Source organism: Rhagoletis pomonella, unplaced genomic scaffold (assembly GCF_013731165.1).
Source record: "Rhagoletis pomonella isolate Grant_MI unplaced genomic scaffold, Rhpom_1.0 Rhpom_scaffold_00001, whole genome shotgun sequence".
NCBI lineage: Eukaryota > Metazoa > Arthropoda > Insecta > Diptera > Tephritidae > Rhagoletis > Rhagoletis pomonella.
Window position 1 is genome coordinate 62,428,287 of NW_023458555.1, and position 8,699 is coordinate 62,436,985.

General features: G+C 32.2%; 1 long non-coding RNA gene across 2 annotated transcripts; it reads left to right on the top strand.

The window, feature by feature from the left end:
* The first annotated feature begins 1,287 nt into the window (after nucleotides 1-1,287).
* LOC118747079 lies at nucleotides 1,288-5,293 on the top strand. Of its 2 annotated transcripts, none has more exons than XR_004993923.1 (6): nucleotides 1,288-3,443; nucleotides 3,641-3,766; nucleotides 3,822-3,897; nucleotides 3,981-4,195; nucleotides 4,248-4,404; nucleotides 4,459-5,293. It is a non-coding gene; the product is annotated as an uncharacterized LOC118747079 (long non-coding RNA). The 2 variants fall into 2 exon arrangements; XR_004993924.1 differs by having other exon boundaries at nucleotides 3,999-4,195.
* Nucleotides 5,294-8,699: the final 3,406 nt, after the last annotated feature.

Below are 8,699 nucleotides of genomic sequence, written 5' to 3' on the forward strand. Positions count from 1 at the left end.
TTCAAACTTTATGGAGAAATTAAAAAATTGCACAACAACAAACTTTGTATTTATAATTTATTTTAGGAATGTGCGATTAATCGGTTAATCAGCGTTTTAATTAATCATAATCCTGATTAATAAAATAATTTGATTAATCAGATTCTGATTAATAAGATCCTGAGTAATTACTGTTTATTGAAAAAATAATAATTAATTTAAATCTGAATAACTTTGTTCATTTGTGTGATTTCAAACCAAATGAAATTTTTTTTATTCGAATGTTTGTATATACAAATATGTATGTATGTTCGTATGCACATTCAATATTTTTCTTATTAATAAAAATAAAATGCCAAAATAGTACGTACTATGAAGTACATACTACTTTAATATATGCATATGTACATATGTAGCTCCCTAAAATGAAAAATACGTATACATATATACGTACATACATATGAAGATATGTATAAATTCTTTTTCTTTTTTTTTCTTTTTTGTATACAAACATACATATGTATGTATGTCAACCAAAATATAACAGCAATTACTCAGATTTCTGGTTAATCAGATTTTGATTAATCTGTTTGCTGATTAATCAAATTAATTATATTCTGATTAATCAATATTTAATTAATTGGAAAATTAATCATTTTGGTTAATCAAAAATAATTGTTCTTTGATTAATTAATTAATTGACTTTCAATTAATCAGCTTCTTCGATTAATTGATTAATCGCACATTCCTAATTTATTTTATATTAGTAATAAGGTGCAAGTTTCAATAGGCCTAAAATTCACGTTACATTCAAAACAAATTTGCGAACATCCCTGTTAGCAAAGCCTAACCAAAATTCGAGCGTCGAAATCAGAGATTCACTTCTCAATTATACATGCTCACCAATTTCATTCCCAGTAAGAATAGTACGGGTTAATTGACCCGTTTAAAAATCGATACATATAATGAAAACCGTTGAAATTTGAAAAAGTTCTCTTTTCTACAATCCGCGCCTCGCTTATATGACTGTCTCCTTCTAACACACAATGGATAGTGCTACTATGAATTAACTTGAATTCGCTATGGTTGCTATATGTTCGTACATACGTTGCTATGGCGACATATAGTGCTGCCGCTGTCAATTCATTTGAACTATTTTTCTTAAACTCTAAAAGCATGTACATACATACAAATTATAAACGCAAACATAAATGTGAAGATCGACAAATCCTTAAAATAATTATACACATTTGCATGGTTGTTGTTTTTTAATTAATTATTAAATATTTTATTTGAAAATAGCTGAGTAATGAAGATAGTGACAAGTTTAAATTTTAAACTGATGCCCAAAAATTGGCACACGGTAACTCTGGTGAAAAGCGAAGTGCGCATGTAAGAAGCAGAATTAGAAAATTCGAGATCACGTGGCTGTAAAACCAAACTTAATAAAAAGAATTAGACAGAAAAATAATTTGGAGGAATTCAACGGAAAAGGATAAGTATTACAATTATTGTAAATAAAAAATTAGTAAAAAGACGTTTTCAAACCTAATGAGCAAAGAAAAACAAATTTATCTGTCAAGCGCAAAAAAATATAGAAAGCTTGATGAATTTGCTCAAAGAATTGAAAACGCTAATAATAATGATAATAAGCATTAATAGTGATATAAGTGATGCAATAGATGTGGAAATTAGTGAAACATTTGGCGAAATACCAGACAAGTGTAGTGAGATGAAATCTTGGGTAGTGCGAGATAACATCTCGCAAAATGCCGTAAACGATCTGCTCCAGATGTTGAGGAGAGTTGGTGTTCAAGGTTTTCCAAAGTCAGCAAAATCCCTTCTGGAAACAAATCGGCAGAAATCTGAAATACAAAAATTGTCCCAAGGAGATTTTGTTTACTTTGGAATTCAGAACCATTTTATATCCAACAGTTTCTCTTTCCTAAATAACACCAGCGAAATACTAATTGATGTAGGCATCCACGGACTTAAGTTATTTAAAAGTTCTAATAAAGTTTTATGGCCGATATTAGGATCGCTAGTAGGGTTCTAAGACCAAAGTCCGTTTCCTATCGCCTGCTTTTCTGGTACCAAAAAACCGGAAAATATTGACGATTTTAACGCGTGCTTTTTGTGAAGAAGTGGTTTTATTAAGAGAAATTGGGCTTAAAGTCGGATATAGTGAAAACCTTAAAAGATTGAATATCCGCCTTTTTACTTGTGATACGCCTGCCCGCTCTTTTGTCACTGGCGTTAAATCCCATAATGCAATAAACGGGTGTCCAAAATGCAGTCAAGTGGGAAAATAGAGTAAGCTTCTCAAAACAACTTCATACACCTCGATCAGATTCTTCTTTTGCACTTCGCACCGATAAATTGCATCACAGAGTACAATTTGAAAATGCAAAGAGTTTAGTTGAGCTTTGTGGGTTTGGAATGGTATCTCAATTTCCCTTGGACGTGATGCATTTAGTGGATTTAGGAGTAATGAAAAAATTGCTTCATCTTCTAATGAAAGTAGGAAATGTTACTAAAATGAACGAAAAAATGAATTTAGTGAAAAAATATGTGCCAAAAGAATTTGGTCGCGTTTCAAGAAATTTAGATGAAATTTCAAATTGGAAAGCAACTGAGTTTAGGCAGTTGTTGCTGTACTCTGGGGTATTTATTCTCAAAGATTGTATACCGAGCGACCATTATTACCATTTTTTGTTACTGCATTCAGGTATCCGTTTATTGTCTAGTGAAAGATCTCATAGCAAAGAAAGTAATGTAACACAAAAAATACTAGAACAGTTTGTGAATATATTTGGCGTTATTTATGGCAAGCATTTAATTAGTTTCAATGTCCATGGATGACTACATCTTTCAGAATGCGCAAAACAATATGTACCTTGATAGTTTCTCAGCATACAAGTTTGAGAACTATATGCAACATATAAAGAAGATGATAAAAAAGCCGAATCATTTTGCAACAAATGTGTTTAATAGTCCAAGAGAGGTATTCATTAAGTGTTTCAGCTATCAAGACCACCAATTATGAAATGCAGTTTGATATTTATTGCAAAGTTGAGAAAGAATGTTATCACTGCAGTGAAAACTTTGGTCCGTTAAAAGTTATAGGTACAGATTCAGAAAGTGATAACTATTTGGCTTATACATTTATGGTTACTAAAGATTACTTCAATGAGCCCCTAAGACCTTTTTCAGGTCTTGGTATAGTAGTAGGTAGTCACTTAGATACTAGCAATTTTTAAAAATACTGAAAAATGACAAAGTATAAATATTTTTGTATTACTACTGAAGGAAAGTATATTTTAATTCCGATCCCGCATCACCTAGTTCACGAATTCACACTTTAAAGAAAGATAAAAGACAAATACTTAAAAATATTTTTATTTTTACTACAGAAATAGAGACAGCCACTATTTTTGAAGGCGTGCTCTTAATTCCAGTATATGGTAAGATATAAAATATATTTACAGTCATTCACAGAAGTACTAAATATTTTTTGTTAATTTTCATTTAAAATGTAGATCATTCTGTAACAAAAACCATATAAATCATTCTTGCAAACTTTGTATAAAATTTATAAGAATGATGCATGTGTATTATAAAGCTCTCAACTTTCACATTTTTGCCTTTCTATTTTTTTTAGACGAAGTTACTATTGCCACAACAATTCCCAGATTGCAACTGTCAACAAGCGATTGTAACAATACACCCTTCAAAAAGAGGAAGGTCTTTGCAGCTGTGGAAAATACCCAGCCATCACAAGCAAACGGTAAAATATTTAATAACCCGGAAGTGTTTTCTACTATAATTTATTTTTATTTCAGATGTGACTGACCTACTTCACAAGATTGTCGAAACCAGGAGAGGATCGAGAAGAAAATTGATACGCTTGCACAAAATGTAAAAGTTATAGTCTTAATTTATTACACACATTTATTTACGTTTATTCCACACAGTTCCCCATTCTTATATTGTATAAATAGTTCTCTTTTTATTTTCAGATGGTTGACAAAACAGAGTTTATGGCAACAAACAAGCTACTGCGTGAGACCAAGGTGTCCGTAACACTCATCAAAAATTCTATAGCCACCATAACCGGAGAAAATCCTGACGAGTTACTCTTTTACCGATAAACTCATTAGCCGCATTGTATGATATTGAAGAAAAGCTAAAGAAAGAAGAATATGAGAGAGTTATGGTAATTGAAAAATCACTACATTTTTACTGACATTCACTGTATATATTTGCAGACCGCAGTGCTGTATAAACTCAAAGGTGTTTCTGAGGACGTGGGCAGTAAAATGAAAAAAGTGTTCACGGACGAATTACTTCATCTATTTAACTATGATGGGCGGTGCGAAAAGAAGGCTTTAAACCAGCTATTGCTGGTAGACAAATTAATGTCTGGTAGGTTGCGTTACATATACATTTTAAACTAGTGACTAATTATTACTTTGCCAGGACGCAAACAATTTGAAAAAGGTATAAAAAAGGCGGTGGAGCTCAGAACCAAGCAAAACAGATTTTTAGATAATAAGAAGGCAAATGTGTCCACAATATTAAACACATAAGTAACTATATGTATAATCTGCAGAAGTCTTAAAGTACTGACACTTAAAAAATATTTATGAATTACATTTTTTTAATTATACATAAATATACAGTATCGGCCATATCAACAGTACCCCTATTTCAATATTCTTTGCCACATATCTATATTTATTTATTTTTAAAAATTTTCAATTAAAATACAGTTCATCTCAGAAGTTGTAGAATTTATTTAGTATACAGTTTTATAGCCCATTCATTTTTAGTGCCAGTTTCAAGTGGTTAAAAATTACCGTTGATTTTGTATATTTTTTTTTCGAAGTTGTTGCGTGTTGTTTCTTCCATATAAAAATAAATTCAGCCTCATTGCTTACGTCGTAAATCATGCTAAATTGTACGACTCGACAACATTGGCATTGCCTACTGTCGTGCTGGAATAAGTAAACGACGAAAATCGTCGAAAACTATGTAGTGCTGCCAATACACTAGTCGAGTCGAAATTTAAGACAATGCCATGCAATTTTCGATGCGACTCGACTCTCGAAAAACGACTTGCAAAGGACATGACGCTCGCAATCAGGCTGATTGTGTTTATTCGTTATATGTAAGCAAATGCGACAAAAAAAATTCTTAAAAATCCACGGTCATTTTTAGCTAATTGAAACTTGAATATTATTAGACTAAAAGTGAATGGACTATAAAACTGTGTACTCAAAAAAACTATATAACTTCTGAGAAAAAAGTTGGAAATTTAGAAGGAATTTTGTTGAATTTTTTTAGTTTTCTTCCAAATTTTAAACTTGGGTTTATATGGATTTTGTTAGAAAATTAACTGTATTTCAATTGAAAATTCTTAAAAATAAATACAGTATATTTTGCTTTGCTGCCTCTATGCTTAAGTGCACATTTAAGATACCTACACCAAAATGCGCATCAGAGGCATTATTTTTAACATTTATAAGGAAACTGCTCCGATAGATGCATTTAGCATACCTGCACATTGGAGATACCTGCCTTAAAAAATATGCGACTAGTATCAATTATCAAAGAAAGTATTACGTTTACCAGCACTGGCCCTACAATTACCTATTTTTACAACTTTTTATTTATTTTGTTCATCTCGCAGAACAACGAAAATGGCTATAAATTTATGTAGTTATATAGATAATTAGATACTATTCGGTAAAAATTTCGCTTGCAGTAATTTCTACGTGGTAAGTACTTCTCCATTATTTGCTTTCATAGGGACTTGGATACCTTCCCCATTGAAGTAGTAAAGAAAATTCGCTTAAGTGCCTTTTTCGGTTAAGTGCACAAGTTTTTCGTGCAAAGAAGGATGTGCAGCTAAGCAAAATATACTGTATATAAACAAAAGGGGCAAAAAATATCCCAGCCAGCAAAATCATCGTAAACGAACTCGAAACTGGATATTTTCTCGAAGAAAAACCGGCTAAAATTTCGTTTATGATAGCCGTTTACGATTCGTTTTCGAGTACTTTATCGCTTGAAATTGTCGATCGCCTATGAACAGTCGTAAACGGATCGAAAAAGCATTCGTATGCGAATATTATATATTATAAAATATTGTGGTTCAAGAAAATTTTCCAACAGAATGAAAGTTTTTTCTTGTGCTGACAAACCCCTACAAGCCTCTTTATTTTATTTTGTTTTTTGCTTTATCGTTTACGAGCTTTTCTCTAACTTTTCGCCAATCGAGAACCCCTCGTGAAACATAATGTTCGTAAAATGTACGTTTTCTTGCTGGCTGGGACCACTTTAAAAGGGGGGTGCTTTTGATATGAAGGATACTGTATGTATGTATGTTTATCCTATTATTAATTAATTTATAAGGATACAAATTCATTTCAAACTTATTTGGATAAATATGTATTTCCATACAAAAATTATTTTATTCGATTAAAACATATGCATACATATGGCAGTGGAGGCAAATTTTTATTTATTTTAAGTTCCTTTCTTATTCTTTATAAAAGGATAGGAAGAACTAAACAAGCAAAAAAGCTTAAAATGCCATCTCTAATTTTTTTTAAATCAATTTTTTTAATTATAAACTAATTTCAAACTTATTAGCTTAAAACTATATACGGCAGCGGAGCCATTTTCAAGATTTATAAGCTTTACTATTACTTATGTTGTAAACTAAAAAATTCAATAAAAATATTTACATATATACAGAATGAATATATGTAAGCAAAATAACAAAACATTTTATTTCTATTACGATGATGAATGGTTATTTATAACCATTTTGTACGTTAGGAATTACTAGTTCCAAATGACAGCTTTGTACATTAACAACGACTAGTTAAATGTAACTTAATTATGCGTTCGGTGTAACTGATTATATGTTCGATTTAATGTGTATATAACTGGTTTTATAACCGATAAACCTGATGAGAGTAAAAGGGACGTATAGTTGCAAATCGTGTGAGATAGAAAGAGAAATGAGATCACACATACTGAAGAGAGCGGGAGTGAGTGGTTACATTTTGCCCCTGCTTCTAACAAAAATAACTAAATCTGTCCATATGTGAATAACCTCGGTTTTCATTATATGTATCGTATCGTGTATTCGTACTGGGATAGTAACTTTGTATGGAAGAAAATGCGTGATGCAGTCAGCTAGTCAACGCTATTTTGTAGACACTTTAAACCACCCTGTAGGGAAACCCCGAACTGGTGAACCAAATTTGTAGTTCCACACTAGATCTTTATTGCCAAAACGGACCAGTGCGATAGTAACTGGATCGCCACCAGTTCAAAAGCAGCGATATGTGGTACTTTTAAAAAACAATTTTAGAAATCTATATCTAAAATGACCAATTTAGAACTGGTTCAAAACTATAGAAAAAAGGATGCAGAACGAACTAGATCTCATCTGGCGAATTTTGAACTTGTTCGAAACTACTGAAAAAGGGATGCAGCGGGGTGCTTGTTTACTTTAAATAGACTTTTGCTTGGCGGGTTTTTCGTTCAAATACGCTTTCAGTCTGCACGTCGCAGATGCTTTTTCGTTAAAAAAGTTAAAAGCAAACGCCAAGCTGTGAGGTTGTACTTTATTGTGCTCTGATTTTGGCTTTCTACTTACTAAGTTCATTGTGCTAATTCTGTGTTAAAGTAGTGATAAAAAGTGCTTATGAGCATCAGAGTGTGAAATATTTGAAGCTAAGTGAAAGTTATTGGTTTTCTATTAAAGTAAATTTAATTAAATTTCACTAGCATACATTTTAATTTTGCCGAGTCATTTGTTACTATCATTGTTGTTGTATCCTTTGTAGTTAACTTTCATTTTGTTTTTGCACATTTGTTCTACTCTTTTTGTTTACTTCTTCTAGTAATTCTTGTCACAGCTGTTTGCGTTGCGTTTATTAAGTGTCATAATTACAGTGATACTCAAACTGTTCGCTACATTTATTTAAAGCTATTTACATCAGCTCCTTAATTGTTATAATTTATTTTGTTTGTCTTTTATTAACGAGTGTATTACATACATCTTTCAATATGAAGTGTGATCTTGATACTTGCCAAATTAAAAGCGATTCTGAACGCTACTTATCGTGCTGGCTGATGTGATGTTGATTTTTTCAAGCTATTTAGGCAAACCAGAAATGGTTTTACAGAAATAGGAAGGGAATTGTCGGTACTGATAGAAAAATTTAAGCATTATGAAAATATGCTTAAATCATTCAAATGTTTAGATACCTTGCAATCTGTTAAGGATATCCGTGTGTCTAAACGTAAGCGTCTTCATAGTCCATCTAAGGAAATTGCTGCCGTTGCACGTCAGAATAATCTTCCGACGGACTTAATTAATTTATCCTCTCCGTATCCTCCAGCATCAGAATCCTCAGCCTCAAAAGACCGTGTAACGAAATCTGCTTCGGATAATAAAGAGTCTGAAGTATCTTCCCCTTCCCCCATTGAAGTGGTGGCATCATCTTCAAAGCCTCCACCGCCTTCCCTATCCTCAGCTACTAACGCAGAAACTCAACCCCCTCCACCGGTGGTCCAGTCTGATACGACTAGTTGTGGTTCCGCCAGAGAAGTCAATCTTTGTTTCTAGATTTTCGAGAGACACTACCGAAGACGATATAAAGCCTTACATATCATCAAAAATTTCAACTGTCGACTTA